The sequence below is a fragment of the Staurois parvus genome, unplaced genomic scaffold (assembly GCF_062004578.1).
Source record: "Staurois parvus isolate SC_StPar_1 unplaced genomic scaffold, SC_StPar_1.0 ptg000031l, whole genome shotgun sequence".
NCBI lineage: Eukaryota > Metazoa > Chordata > Amphibia > Anura > Ranidae > Staurois > Staurois parvus.
The window spans coordinates 16,703,639-16,720,208 of NW_028317827.1; the positions used below are offsets into that span (position 1 = coordinate 16,703,639).

Below are 16,570 nucleotides of genomic sequence, written 5' to 3' on the forward strand. Positions count from 1 at the left end.
AAATAGGAGCATGGATTTTTTTACTATTTAAGCCATTTCTTCTAATCAAATTCTTTATTACTAAACTCTCACAAAAATACTCTTTTATAGAGCAGTGGAGGCAATATATGAATAGATTATTGTTTTAATAACAAACACAATTTCCCACTTACTTTGTTTTTTTCTCTCCCTGTGCTGTGGCCATCCTGTAGACTTTTTGTAGCAGCCATCTTCTCAACCTTTTTACCCCAGAGGAACCCTTAGAATAATTTCAGTTTCAGGGAACCCCTGCAAAATCCAACTAATTGGTGGTCAGTTGGAAAATGCCTCTTACATTTGGGTCAATTGGAAGAATGTCCCTCTTACAGTGGTGTTCAGAATGCAACCCTTTATGGACAGCTGGAAAGATCATTGGTGTCCTTTAGCTGGCTCTGCCAACTGGCATTGGCTTGGCAACTATGTAGGTACCATTAAATAGGACTTACAGCTCAAGGAAGTCCTAGCAACCTCTGGAGGAACTCTAGTTGAGACTAGTTGCTTTGCAGGAACTTTCTCTGGAGGTGGACTTTCTCTAGTGGTTGCTGAACATCACAGTTTTACTATAGTGACCATTGCAGAACATTAAAGGCATGCTGTGCAATGGCACAGCTAGCTCTATTCCAACTCAGGGGCACATAAAATCTATAGCTGAACTGAAAAAACACTGTCACCTTAGGAAAGTAAGTGACCATAGATACAATTTGCTGATATGATTTAAAGCAGCCATTTTCATTCTTTTTACCCCATAGGAACCCCTTAAATAATTTTCAGGTTTTGGCGGACTTTTACTAAAACCGGTTTATCAGGGGTCAGTGGAAAACTGCCCCTTACTGTAGTGATCAGTAGGAAGAATGCCACCCTTACAGTGTTGTTAGATTGCTACCATTACAGACAGCTAAAAAGATCATTGGTGTCATGTTGCTGACTTTGCCAAGTGAGTTTGGCCCTAGAACTATGCAGGCACCATCAAATCAACCACAGCTCAAGGAACCCATAGCAACCTCTGGAGGACCCTAGTTTAGAATGGCTGATTTGAAGTGTATCTCTAGGCAAAACTTTCTTTAGTTTTGGATATTGTGGGGAAGGTTATACCCTCTCTCAAGCCTTTATTGATGTCTGTGTTCCCATTGGGGAGATTCAGCACTTAGCTTATCCTGCAAACTATTGTCCTTGAGAAAGAACAAAAGGTAAGCATAATCGTCCAATGGTGACACTTGTTTTTGGGACAACTGTCTAAAAGAAGAGTTCCCTTCACTTTGGAAGAATTCCTCTTACTTGCTGTTGTGTCTCTGGATCAGAAAGTGAAAGGAAATTTCTGCAATGGTACAAAAACAGCTGTTTTGGCTATACATACTTACCTGAAAGCAGTAGATGTAAAAAATAATTAAAAGCATTTTGCCTGCTCATTCAAAATTAATAGGCTGCCTTAAAGCAGAGTGGTTCTAAAGTTGTTCTAAAGGCTGAAGGTTTTTTTTTTAGCTTCATGCATTCTATGCATGAAGGTAAAAAAACCTTCAGTGTGCAGTTACCCCCTCAACACCTCTTAATACTTACCTAATCCCACTCTCGATCCAGTGCTCTCCAAGGTCTTTCCCTCCTTATTGGCTGAGACACAATCACAGCCATTCAGGTGGGAGTGTGTGTGGGGGGGGGGGGGGAAGGCTGAGCCATGCTCTGTGGGTCTTACAGATACACGGAGTCAGCTCAGGACTGAGCTTGCATGATTGCCCCCAGAGCAATTGGCTTACTCTGGGGGCACTTAGCAGGAGTGCTGTCAGGGGACCCAAGAAGAGGATTGGGGGAGCTTTGTACAACACCATTGCATAGAGCAGGTAAGTATGTCATGTTTGTTATTTTTAACAAAAAAATTATATGAACCTTTAGCATCACTTTACGTATTACATTAATGCACATGCTCTAACGCGATGCAGTCTGAATTTCTTTGTGCTTAGGAAAAATGTTTTTATTGCTTGCAATGTGTAGGTTTTAGCAATTGCTGTGATATATCGGTTTAATATTGCACCAGGTTTCACACGTCCACTCTGTTTTGTTACAATAGTGTACAATTTTGTTCAGCTATATACAGGGGGTTTTTTACTAAAAGAACATAAAAATTGTTTGGTTTTCTTATGTTCACTTTAATTCCTTTGTACTGCTGGCAATTATTTTTGTATTACTGTGTTAAAAGTGCACATCTAATGGTAGAACACTATGGGGTTGATTTACTAAAACTGCAGAGTGCAAAATCTGGTGCAACTGTGCATTGTAGCCAATCAGCTTCTAACTTCAGCTTGTTCAATTAACCTCCCTGGCGGTATTCCCGAGTGTAGCTCGGGGTAAAGTTTCTGTACCAAAAGCGGTAACCCCAAGCTACACTTGGGCTTACCATGCGGCGCTGCATAGTGAGTCCCTGCAGAGCTTACCTTGTCCTTCGCTCCCACGATGTGTCCCCTGCAGCGTCCCCGGCCATCTCCTCCGGCTGATGCCGGCATCCGGCTTCTGTGTTCCGGTCCCTGTGACGTCGGGACGTACGGGCGCCGGCAGCGGGAAATTTGAAAATTTAAAAAAAATGTCATTTTTTTCAAAACGAATTTTACATAGTAAAACATTGCTGTTTCAAACCATTTCACATACATTTTGTCCCTAGTGCTTTGTCCTGTGTCCTGCCTGCATTTTGACTGTTCTTTCTGCCTGGAAACTTAGAAAAGTCCATGGCGTCTCTTTAGGTAAAAAGCGGTTTTAGACCAGCTAGAGAACAGCGATAGTAAATCAGAACCACTTGCAGAATTGAGTGATAATGATGCGTGGGGAAATTCGTCATCAGACACTGAAAACAATTTTGCGACTTTGCTCAGTGATGTGCGAACTTGGCGCTATATTTCAAATTTCAGTGTTTTTGGTTTGATTATATTATTGAATTAAATGTATTATTATTATTATTATTTTTTATGATTATTCATTAAATTATAATTTATGATTTTGTGTTTCAAATTTTATCATACCCGGGATGTTTAATAGACTCTTGTTCGGACAGATTTCAGTGAGTTATTCCTAAATATTACAGCCTACAATAAAAAAACTACATATTTACATGCAAAATAATGGTACCGCTTTCAGCACCAAAAATCTGAAATAATCAGACCGCTAGGGTGGTTAAGCTTTGTAAAAAAAAACCTGGAAGCTGATTGGTTTCTCTGCAGTGCTGCACCATATTTTGTAATCTCTAAGTTTAGTAAATCAACCTATGCTTCTTTTAGGTCTTTAACCAGATTCCTAGACATACCTGAAGCGTCTACATCTTGACTTATCAGTTTTATGCTACACAATTGCTATGTGAAGCAGTCATTTTTCATTGCAGTGCACCATTACAAAGCTAGCATGCATTGCTGCCTATGCACATATCTTAGGTTGCAGTCCAACTAATTTTGTCTGGTCTGCCATACAGGTGTTCCCTGTAGGGACAGATTTGACAGTGAAGAGTGGCTTGAAGCTTAAGTCATAGATACTTCATATATTTCATGTCTCTGGAGCATGTGTACACTAACCCAGCCTTTCTCAACCAGGGTGCCTTGAAAAAAAATGCCTAAAAATTGTATTCCATCCAGCGGGTGGATGAAGCCTGCCTTTTAGTTACATGTAAACCACGGGTTTTCATTGTGCACCATTACAACTTTCTAGGGGCCAGAAAAATATCAACCAATGATGTCATCAGTTAATAAGAAGGACATAGGGCACCTGCACAACATCCTTGCCTGCCCCTTCCCTGCCCCTCTCCGTGAGGACTGAAGTCACACTAGTATGTGAGCAAGTAAGAGAAACTGAGGAAGAAGAGAAACAATGGAATACTAGTCAGCACCACTGTGCAAAATTGTGTTTGCTTTGGTAGAATAAATCATCTCTAACATTGGGTGTTCTACATGTGCAAATCATGCTGCATTCTGTAAAACTATTAGTTTAGTTTTTTTACATTTTGTAATGGGTGCCTCAAGATTGAGCAGAATTTTGAAGGGTGCCTCAAGATTGAGCAGAATTTTGAGGGGTACCTCAAGATTGAGTAGAATTTTGAAGGGTGCCTCAAGATTGAGCAGAATTTTGAAAGGTGTCTTGACTGAAAAAAAAGAGAAACACTACACTAAGCCTTAGGGGCACAGTGAGAATATCTAATCAAAAAGGCATACAAAGTTAGATGCAAATGTAATTATAGGCATTTTGGTTACCTGGCTTCTGGGAATGGTCCAGCCCTATTTTTCAGTAAAAAAACAGACAACTTTGACTGCAGTTAGTCTATTGGAATTTGTGCATAATGCCAAAGATTTTCACTAAAAAAGAATATTTACCCAACTATATTGATGGAAAGGTTACATTCAGTGGTATCATGGGTTATATCTGGGCTTAATGCATATTTGGAGAAACCGCTGACTGATATGCCTTCTTTATCATGTCAAGTATTTAACTATTTTGTATCAAAGTGAACCTGACATTTACCATTGTACCATGACAAGCAGAATTAGTGCTACAGTACTGTCAAACCCGGCTGTGTTATAGTACCAGAGCCACAATCAATTCCATGATACCAACACTATAATCAGTGTCACATTATCCAAGACAGAGGTAGTTTTATGTAATTGGAGCTCAAAAAGCAGATATTTTCAAGCAGTCTGGACATTATTAACGTTAGTGAAGGCCTACTAGTTTCACCTGGAATAATTCAGCCTCCATAGTGTCTATTTGGAGGGTCAATTTTGAGCCATGGTTCACACTGATGCAGTTCTGATGCATTTCAGAACACATGAAATCACATGACAGTGATATAACATGAGTTTCTATATAGGCTGTTCACATAAATGCAGTACGATTCCAATGCGATTTTAAAAAGGGTCTTGTGTGGTTTAGTGCAGTACGGTCCAACTTATAGCTACATAGATTTGACTGGGAATCGCTTATCTGTCTTAAGATAACAGGACAGCACAGTGGCGAAATGGTTAGCACTTCCACCTGGCAGTGCTAGGGTTGTTGGTTCAAATCCCAACCATGGCACCTGCCTGGAGTTTGTATGTTTTCCCTGGGCCTGCGTGGGTTTCCCCTGGGTACTCCTGTTTCTTCCTACACACCAAAGACATGGTGGAAGGTTAATTGGCTCTAGTATGTGTATGTATGAATGTGAGTTAGGGACCTTAGTCTGTACACTCCTTGAGGGCAGGGATGTGAATGTACAATATATATCTGTGTAAAGTGCTGCATAAATTGACAGCGCTATATAAGTACCTGTAATAAATAAATAGCACAATTCCAGCACATATTCTCCAAGTCTTTGCTTTGTTCCTTATCTCCCATCTCCGGTCCATGTCAGGAGAGTGACAGAGAGAGAGACTGACTGAGAAATCTGCCAAATTGCATCTGAATCGCTGAGCAACTACCCCTTGAAATCTCACTGAAACCGGCAGGAATATCTATGTGAACCTAAGCTGAACTCTGATTAAATATTGAAGTTCAACTGAAGTCTCAAACCTTCTATACCCCTACACCCTTGCATGTTATGGTTTGCTTTGTGGACATGAGACATGCTTACTGGGTGTCTGATACCTGAGTGTATGTCAACTAAGGCTTCCTTCATATTTGTGAGCAGGACATTTAAGTCAAAAAGACCTCCAGTTTTCAAACTGCACTTTTAAAATGGTCAAAATATGTTGTGTTTATTAAAGCAGGGGTAGGCAACCTTAAAGAGGTGGAGAGCTACCTGAACAACATGAGAGAATTCAAAGATCACCGGGCACAGATTTAAACCTCTAACTGCCGTACTACTGTGTCGCAAACCGCAACACATCAGTGTGAAAGCAGCCTTTACTATTATGCCCAGTGTATTGCTTCACACTGACCTGAAGATCTCTTCCTTCCTGCTGCTGGCACCACTCTGGAGACTGCTAGCCAGGATAAGAGATGGAGTATAGTTGGTATCATTCCGCAAGGGACAGGAGCCAGCACTACAGAGGAGATATCGGCTTAGGCAGCTCTTGCTCCCTACTACAGCTCCAATTTTACAAGTAGTCCCTCTGGATTGCACTCTATTTGATGTTCTGGGATAGTGGATCAGCATGCTCAGATTGTGATCTACCAGTCACCTGGCTGAGATCTACTGGTAGATCATGATCTACTGGTTGCTGACCCCCCGAATTAAAGCAACTGTGCCCTATACTAAATGCCCCACGTAAAGCTGTACCTGTAAAAAAAGAATATAAACCTCTCTTCCTTTGCCTGTGCTGCAGAACACCACTCCATTCAGAAGAAATTGTCCACAAGAAACCTGACATTTTCAGGAATGACAATCCCCAGTAGCACTCACTTGTTCCTTCTGCTGTCCTCCACATCACTACTGTCCATTATAATGATGCAGAGGTTGGTAGGAAGAACAAAGAAAAGCAGCAAGGGACCAAGAATATCAACGCCTCTGGAAATGTCAGTTTCCCTGTGGACTTCAGGGGCTGATTTCTGTTGAATAGAGTGATGCTCAGCAGCTTGAGCAGCAGGAAGAGTAAGTATATGCTCTCATCTTTTCTTTTACAGGTATACCTTTATCTGAAACATTTAGTATATCAACAGGGTCATCTTAAGAGAGAATCAGTAACCTTGGAAAAGTGCCAAAACATCAAACAGAAAACAACAATATGTTCTTTCACAGCCACCAGAACCAATATCAGAGATTTATAAAATAAGTATCTACTTCTCTAGCAAAAGGATAGACAACTAATTATATATTTTCTTAAGTCAAAAGATATGTCTTTGAACAGAAAAACATTTTGTGCAGATCATGAGGTTTTTTTTGTTGAGAACAAAGCTTTTATTTCGACCTTCTAAAAGCAATAAAACATCAAATAGCTAGAAGAGCCCTGTGTTTCTCATATACATTTATAACATTGTATCTTTTTAAGAAACTGCATTTTTTTGTAGATGTATATCAGAAGTATTAACCATATCTAGGTCACTAAACTCTTAGATTGTAAGCTCCAAGGAGCAGAGCCCCTCCTGTATTGAACTGTATTGTTGCTGTATTGTCTCGCGTTATATTGTAAAGCGCTGAGCAAACTGTTGGCGCTATATAAATCCTGTATAATAATAATAATAATAAAACAAATGAAATATCACTAGGCTAAACTAGGCAACTGGAAAAATCAACATAATATAAACTATAATATAAACTCCTATCATAGTTTAAAGTGTTACGAAACCCAGGACCCTGCATTCACTGTATCTGGTCTCCCACAGTATACAGAACACGGAAATGCAATTATTTTAGTAAACATAAACTGCTAAATACCTTTTATCATCAGCAGTTAGAGCAGTCTTGTGACTTCTATTCGTGTCCAGCAGAGCACTGGTTAAAGCTTGTAGGAGGGGTTTTCATTCTCCTCTGATCATCCTATGAGGCTGCATAACCCCTGACCCTCTGTCTGGTCAGTGCTGATTGGCCCTGTGCTGATCACATGCACTCTTTCAAGAAAAGAAAAACTCACTAGCAATACACACCAAACTGAGCATGTGCAGCTTGCCCCCAAGGCTCTGTTCTATCAGCAGATGGATTGGGGACAGTAGATGAAGGGGAGGATCAGAGAAGACTTTAAAGCCCAACTCCAAGCTCCTGGCTCTACCATCCCCTCCCCCGGGAGGTCAACTCCAGCCTATTCATTATTCAACTCAGAAGACTGAGGACACCTACTGGAAAAAAAATGAATAACTATTGCAGCCCTAGAAAGGAGGTGAGCAGTGCATCCAGAGTTGCTGTTTTTGTTTTAAACCCCTGGTTAAAGACAATTTAAAAATAAATTGCCTGGAATTACAGTAGACATTAAGGCAGCCTTCCTCATCTTTTAATATGGGGAAACTCTACAGACAGCTAATATAATCATTAGTGATAGTGATTACTTACATGGAAAGATACTAGCCAATTGTTATATAATTTTTGGTGATCCAATGATTAATTTGCAGTATTGTTCACCTCAGTATTTCAATAGTCTAATTAATAGCCAGACTTTCACATAAACAAAACAGAGGTTTTGTTTTCCGCTTGACAACGACTACTTACATGGCAAACAAAAAGAGAAAGGCCACTGGTCCCATGCTATTGACTTTGCTGAGTGGCTTTGTGCCAGAAACCTCTCAGCAGAAAGCACTTCTCATTCTTTTACTGTCCAGTGGAACTGAGGCTGCAGAGAAAGGGACTGGAGAATCTCTGTCCTCAGTCCTTTCTCTGTCTCAAAAGTGAGACATCAGGGGTCTGTTTAGACCCTTGATATTTCACCAAAGCCCCCCAACAGGCTCTTAAAAAATGGTAAATATAATTAAAAAATAGTATTGTAAAAAATAATTAAAAAAATAAAACTGTAAAATATAAAAATAAAAAACTACTGACACTAACCACTGCCCTACTGACGCCAACCACTGCCCTACTGAAACCATCCACTACTCTACTGACAATTTCCTCTGGCCTTCTGACACCGTCCACTGCTCTAATGACTCACAACATCTACTTTTCTACTGACACCAACCTCTGCCTTACTGACACGTCCACTGCTCTACTGAAACCATCCATTGCCCTACTGACACCGTCCACTGGCCTACGGACACTGTCCACACACCGTTTTCCTTACTATTTAGATGGGTCTTGCAAGTTGATTGCCAAACCCCGGTGATCTCTTTTATGTTGTTCAGGTAAATCTCCACCTCTCCAAAGGTTGCCTACCTCTGCTCTGGATGAAACCTAGGGTTCCACCGAACCTTGGTTGATTAAGGCTGTCTTAAGGTATTGTCACATGCAAGATTTAATGCATTCATACAAAAGCAGACAGGGCACAAGAATGTCATAAGTCATATATCAGAATTAGAAAAGTAGATATTCTGCCTAGTATAGTCAGCTTACAAGGCATTTGTAGCTGAAGCTTACTGTAAATTATAAATGCCATACAGGGATCATAGAAGCAAATTCCATCCAACATTTAAGGAATTATGACTACATACCAAGCTTATGTAGACACAAAGTATATAAGGACTATTAACTTTTTAGTCTTAGGCCCCATGTACACAGGACACTTCTGAATGATGGAAACTGACTGCTGGAAAACATAGGTTAAAAAACGTCTGTTTAGCCACGTTTGCATAACGCGTTTATGCGCGTTTGCGTTTAGAAGCGTTTTTTAAAGATATGCACAGGAGAACCTCCCAAATGCCCAGAATGCACTGAAAGGTGGTAAATTATTAACTATTTCAGAGAAATACAGACAATAGAAGCAGAGACAGCAGTATGTGTTGAGATTAGCTTAGGTATGAGTTGCTCATTAACATTTCTTTTGTTTCCAAGGGTGGGAAAGGTGTCTGGTGGAGTGAGTCATTAAGGCCACCTGATAGGGAGTCTTCCTGAGGTATTTGAGGTGTGAATGGTCATTAACATATCTTTTGTTTCCATGGGTGGGAGAGGTCTGAGGTTTGAATTGGTCATTACAATGTGTAGGAACATCCTGTGTTCAGTGTTTTGTCTATTTGAGTACCTTGAAATCTCTTTGCATGCATTTTTCATGATGAAAAAAGGCTCTGGACAGCATCAGGAACTGGAAGAATTAAAAAAAATTTTCAAGTGCAAACCAATATAAACGCGATTTGACGTGTTTCACCACGTTTACAAGCGTTTGAAACGCTGATAAAATCAACTGCTGAATGCAAGTTTTTTGCGTTCAAAAAAACGACTGTAGACTCAACTGCGTGTAAACGACTACAAACAAAGATGTGTACATGGACACAAAGGAAAACATCAGGGTGAGTTCAGGGGCTGCTGAAAAAAACGCTGAACAGCTCCTAAATGTGAGTTTATCAGCTGCAGTGTACATGAGCCCTTATTAGAAACTGATCTTTGTCTGAGATTATCAGTATCTGATATTATTCGCTGTAAAAAGTCAAATGTTTTATTCTGGTAGAAGTCCCAGAGGAAGATACTTATTTGTTAACATGTTCTAGGAAAATGCCTATCACACCAATCAATCTTTTAGTTTGGGTGCAGTGGAGGTTTCACCAATGTTGAAGTACAAACTGCTAATGTTTCAAACCTGAACAGGAATGAAAGGTGTTTTTCTCTCGGAAAATGTTTGGATGTGAACAAATCCTAAATCTGCTTCCAAACTCTTTTATTGGACTGATTATTTTTTGAAGTCTATTACCTTTTTATATAATCTCTGCTAGTGCTCCCTTTTTAAAATTCTAATAACATTTTTTGGCTGTGCTAAAGTTCAGCTTCTAATTTGTGTTATTTCTTTAGCACATTCAATTCTACAGAAGTTAATGTGATGTGTCTTAATAAACATCTGCAGTATTGTTTGAGCTGTCAGTGTTTTTGCATGTCTCTAATGGAATACTGCGTGCACAGATAATGGATAGGGTGGCGTTTCTAAAAATGGGTAATTCAGCTCTTGCTGCAAGATGAGGCTGATTCATGGCTCAGAGTATTACTTGTGAAGTATTACTCATTTTCCACGCGGCACTAAATCAAAACGCTGACAGAATATTTTCAGCTGACCATAAGCATTATAATTGGGCTATGAACATGAAACGCAGTTTTTAGAAGCATACCAGCATTGGCTGGTATAAAGCTCATGATGATGCTAATTGCAGGAAACTAGCAAAGTAACAACCATTGTAGGAGAAGTAACTGCTACCAGGCCCAGAGGCCTGAATGACTGTAGAATGTTTTTGTTGTTACTGTAAAAGTGGATGTGTCATGATAATTCCACTTGAGAAATTTGCCAATGCGGTGGTAGCCTGCTGTGGTTTCTTCCTTGGTTCCTGCCCCAACTATACTTGGGGTTTGTCTCATGAGGACCATGTGTTTCTCCACTGAAAAGAGCCACATGCATAACTGTCCATCTGTTCACCTTTCAAAGGCTTTGACTGTCTTACTGTGTTTCTAAAGGATATTTCATATCGATTAAGTTTGCTGAACTTCTGAATAGCTTGCCAAGGCTCAAGAAGACTTTGAATCCTTTTGACGAAGAATGATGGTCCTTTTGACCTCTTAAACTGCACAATTGAGTAAAGGGCTTTGGACATGCTCTGCTTCAGTGACTTAGGTTAGTGCAGGCATGCTCAACCTGTGGCCCGTGGGCAAGATATGGCCCGCGACCACAAACCTATGGCAACCCACACAGTCTCCTTCAGGTGAACGCCGCTCTACCGAATGATTGCTGGTCCTCCACAATCCCAATGACTATCATACACAATCCACTATTGCAGCCAGGTCCAAGCTCTTCTCTTTCCTCCTTAACACACAGACATGGGGAGAGGAGACTTTAGCTAAGTTGATTACATCTAGTGGCATCCATACAGGGTTTCTGAAGGTAGATTCTCACAGTTGTGTGATGAGCTTGGTGTCATTCCAGGAGCATGTGAGAGCACCATGTGTCATTTCATCTTTGCTTAATAAAGACATTTATTGCACTACTAGGATGCTTCCCTGGTCTTTAGATTTTTGTTTAGATTGTTCATACTCCTTGTTTTGGCAATTCAAGTGATGGCTGCAAAGACCCTGATATAGTTAAGGCTGCAACTTTGGTTTGGAGCTTTTTTGGCTGGTCACACCTTATTGTGAGAGTGGGATTAATGGTGATCTGGTTAATAAAAATGTGATTTTTGTGATTGTGATTAAACAGTGCATAAACATCCAACGTGGATTGGTTCCATGGAAAATGATGACCATGATTATTGTTTAAAGTCTTCATTATGCTTTTCAAAATAACCTCTTTATTTCATTGTGGCCTGGGACTGGTTACCAAGTCACTTAAGTGGCCCTAACTCCTCAAAAGGTTGAGCACCCCTGGTTTAGTAGCTTTATTTACACCATTGATCAAGTTGCACCATCACATGGATGCCTTGGACAGTGGGATTAGCAAATTATCTGATAACTGTCTGTTTTTGCCATACATGATATCTAAGCTTGTTTGCAACAGCATGTCTTTTGCGTATATATTCATTGTGGATTTTATACATAGAGCTTTGAGACAGGATCGCCCCGACTGCGTTTTCGGATTTTATACATAGAGCTTTTCATGTTATTGCCCTATCTAATTTACTTTTTAAGTCAGTTTCTCATATTTTTTTATTAACCCATATCATTTGTATTTACAATAGAGGGTCTCTATTGAATAAAAAAATAATGATGGCTATGACTAAGGCTTATTGCCGAAACACGTAAGCCATTTTATATGCACATTTTAGTCACTCAATGAATTTTATTATCCGGGCAGACAGGTGCCAGTTATACCAATCCCCTTCATTCAGTTGCATCTGTGCTGGGAAGATATAAAGAGCCAGACCACTGACATTCCACCTCTTTGGGGATTATCTCTGGGCGTAGCACCTACTTTTTCAGGGCTTCTTTTGTTTTCTTTGGAATATTTTGGAGGAAGCCCAAAGCTTTTTATGTTAATACCCTGTCTAATTTACTTTTGAAGTCAGGGTCTCATATTTTTTGATTAGCCCACATCATTTTTATTTACATTAGGGGTTCTCTATTGAATAAAAAAAAATATATATATATATCTTTAGAATTAATTAGAAGGGTATTTCACACTCTATTGCAGGCCATAGACGGGTCATTTATCGGCCGATTTTTCGTCCGCACGAAAAATCGGCCGATATTCACGCCGTTAGTGGGGCCAGCCCGTCGGCCATTTTTTGTGGATCTTCTCGTTTACTTTTATCGGTCATGCTGGAAAATCCACAAAAAACAGCTGTTTTTCGTGGACGATGGTGGCGGCATCGGCAATGGCGCCGACCGATTTTTCGTTTATCGGCCGACAATTCGGCCGATAAACGAACTGTCTATGGCCAGCCTAAGGCTTGTTACATTTGTGAGATATTCATAGATTTGTATTTGAATGTTTTCACTTTAAGGGGAATCTGTCAGGTTGTAAAATTTCCTAATTCTCCCAACGTGCAAGCCTTGTGGTGCCTTGAAAAACATATGTTCATTTTCTAAACATTGCCCATGCTATGCATTGACTTGAAGTTAAAGAAGACCTTAATGAGAGCCTCAGTGACCAGTAGAAGCTCACACACTGGACTGTGACTAAAGGGTGAGGTTAGCACCTACAGTTGTGTTCAAAATAATAGCAGTCAGACATCACTAACCTGATCAATCACTGTTTTTGGTAGAAATGATATTTCTACATGGCAAATAATTTACTAGCAGGTGTAGTAGAGTAATAGAAATCCAACAGACCCAACAGTTATGACATGCATGCTGCTGATTCTGTGTAATTGAATCACTAATTGAAAGGGGCGTGTTCAAAATAATAGCAGTGTGGAGTTCTATTAGTGAGGTCATTCATTCTTTGAAAAACAGGTGGTAATTATTGCCCTTATTTAAGAAAGGAAGGCAGCAAATGTTGTACATGCTGGTTACAGTGCATTTTCACTGAAATTCTGAGGAAAATGGGTCGTTCCAGACATTGTTCAGAAGAACAGCGTACCTTGATTAAAAAGTTGATTGGAGAGGGGAAAACATATAAAGAAGTGCAGAAAATAAAAGGCTGCTCAGCTAAAATGATGGCAAATGCTTTAAAATGGCAACCTAAACCTGAAAGACGTGGAAGAAAGCGAAAAACTACCATTCGAATGGATAGAAGAATAGCCAAAATGGCAAGGACTCAGCCAACAATCAGCTCCAGGAAGATCAAAGAAGGTCTAAAGTTACCTGTGAGTACTGTTACAATAAGAAGACGCCTATGTGAAGCCAAGCTATCTGCAAGAAGCCCCCGCAAAGTCCCACTGTTGAAAAAAAGACGTGCTGAAGAGGTTACAATATGCCAAAGAGCACATTGACTGGCCTAAAGAGAAATGGCGCAACATTTTGTGGACTGTTGAAAGTAAGATTGTTCTTTTTGGGTCTAGTGGCCGGAGACAGTTTGTCAGACAACCCCCAAACACTGAATTCAAGCCGCAGTACACTGTGAAGACAGTAAAGCATGGTTGCGCAAGCATCATGATATGGGGATGTTTCTCATACTACGGTGTTGGGCCTATTTATCGCATACCAAGGATCATGGATCAGTTTGAATACATCAGAATACTTGAAGAGGTCATGCTGCCTTATGCTGAAGAGGAAATGCCCTTGAAATGGGTGTTCCAACAAGACAACGACCCCAAACATCCCAGTAAACGTGCAACATCTTGGTTCCAGACCAACAAGATTGACGTTATGGAGTGGCCAGCCCCATGCCCGTATCTTAATCCAATAGAAAACTTGTGGGGTGACATCAAAAATGCAGTTTCTGAGGCAAAACCAAGAAATCGAGAACTGTGGAATGTAGTCCAATCATCCTGGGCTGGAATACCTGTTCACAGGTGCCAGAAGTTGGTTGACTCCATGCAACACAGATGTGAAGCAGTTCTCAGAAACAGTGCTTATACAACTAAATATTCATTAAGTGATTCAAAGGAAAGCAAAATCTTCAAACATTTTTCAGTTTATATAGTGAATGTTTGAGTTTGTAAAGAAGAATACAAACACTGCTATTTTTTTGAACAGTCTAATATTCACTTTTCTTCAATTTTTTTTAGAGGAACAACACAAATTTGATATATTTTTCTTCATGTTTTGATTTGGAATAGAATGTGTAGTTTTCCCAATGCATTTGTATGTATGGAAATAAAAGCTATTAGAAGGATTTTGAGCTTTTTTCAACACACTGCTATTATTTTGAACACAACTGTAGTTTCTGGTGGTAGAGCATCATTGAACTTTATGTATAGTTGAGGGTAATATCAGGATTACGGGCTACTCAGGCCAACAAATAATTTTTAGTTTAAAAAGATGCCTTGTTTTGTTTGAACACTTTGGCCTGGATGGTTCCCTATGGGAAATTTACTGTATTTTGAACGTAAAGCGGTTGTAAAGGCTCAAAGTTTTTTACCTTCTTGCATTCTATGCATGAAGGTACAAAACCTTCTGTGTACAGCAGCTCCCCCAGTCCCCTCAATACTTACCTGAGAGGCATCGAGATCCAGCGATGTGCATGACAGCCTCGGCTCTCCCGGGTCTCTGCCTCCTCATTGGCTGAGACAGCAAGCGAGAGCTATGGGCTCCTGCTGCTGTCAATCACAGCCAGTCAGCCAATTAAGAGAGATGAATGGTCACACAAAGCAGTGGGTGCCCCTATAGTAAGCTGCTTGCTGTGGGGGCACCCGATAGAAAGGAGGAGCCAGAAGAGCCTGTGGGGGACCCGAGAAAAGGAGGATCCAGGCTGCTCTGTGCAAAACCACTACACACAGCAGACAAGTAGACAAGTACAGACGTGGTGGTTAATTTAAAAAAAAACCTTTAGTAACGCTGTAAAGTGGAACTATAAGCAATTTAAAAAAAAATTTGGTCAGAGTAAGGGGGGGGGGATATTACCTTATAATTAAGGTAATCCATTGGGGCCCCCATGTCACCAGAACTAGTGTCCCCATTGGAAGATTTCCCTTCTATTACTGTTCTGGTAACAACCCAAAATCTGGAATTTCTTTTACTTTCATGCTTGATGATAACAGTAAACAAGACAAACAGAAAGGGTGAATCTCCCTAATGGGGGCACAGACAGCAATAAAAACTCAACCATTGTCCTAATCCCTCTCCACTCTATCCAAAACTAAAAGGAAAGTGTTGCATTTAGTTCTACTTTAAGCTTTTGTAAGTGAAACTAAAAGTTATTCACAATATAAGTGACCACCACATTTTCAGTCATTGAGAGTGCAGGTTTTACTTATGTGCCAAGCAAACTATTTGCTTGCTAAGTACACCAAGAAAACTATTTAATATTTTCATAATGTATAAATTGGTATATATATATTATCCGGATTGTGTGGCAAGGCAATGTAGCACGCTCCTAGTTTAGCAAGGGGGAGCTAAACTCAAACGGTTAGACAGAGGCTGAGTAGAAGCCTGGGTGTAATAGCCAGAGAGGGGTCAAATTGTGGTCAGAGCCGAGAGGCTCTGCAGGTTGCCACCTCTGGAATCAACCCCTGCTCTAGGGCTTTTGGAAGAAGGCCATAGAGGCAGTGGGTGGATTTTAGGGGTGGCTGGCTGCATTCTTGGGGGGTCCTGGCCAATCCCCAACAGGAGATTGGCAAGGGGCTGGACACCCGTAAAATTGTTGCAGCATGCTCAGGTGCAGGAGAGTTGGAGGGAGAGATAGAGAGGAAGATTTGAAGCTGAAGGAAGGAGGCTGCGAGAAAGCCCAGTGGGATGGAGCCTACCTGCAGGCCTGGAGCTAGAATGGAGGAAATCTCAGAGTTCACCAGTCCCCTGAGGGAGGACCACCTGTATGGCAGGGAAGGAGCGGCCCAGTTGATAGGCTTGGTAGCAGCCACCAACCCACAAGTGGTACAGGAGAGGGTCTGAGTGAGTACACCTACACCCCCCGGGCGGACAGTGAAAGCAGCATTCTGGGGGAAAACCAGATTAACTACCTACCAGTGACTGTTCAACTCTTAAAGTGACAGGAACCAGATCCCCTGTTCAATGATACCTCCAGAT

General features: G+C 40.6%; 1 protein-coding gene across 1 annotated transcript in view; it reads left to right on the plus strand.

Moving 5' to 3' along the window:
- CERS6 (ceramide synthase 6) overlaps nt 1-16,570 on the plus strand; it is a 316,537-nt gene that overhangs the window by 86,576 nt on the left and 213,391 nt on the right. The gene's annotated exons all lie outside the window — the stretch shown is intronic.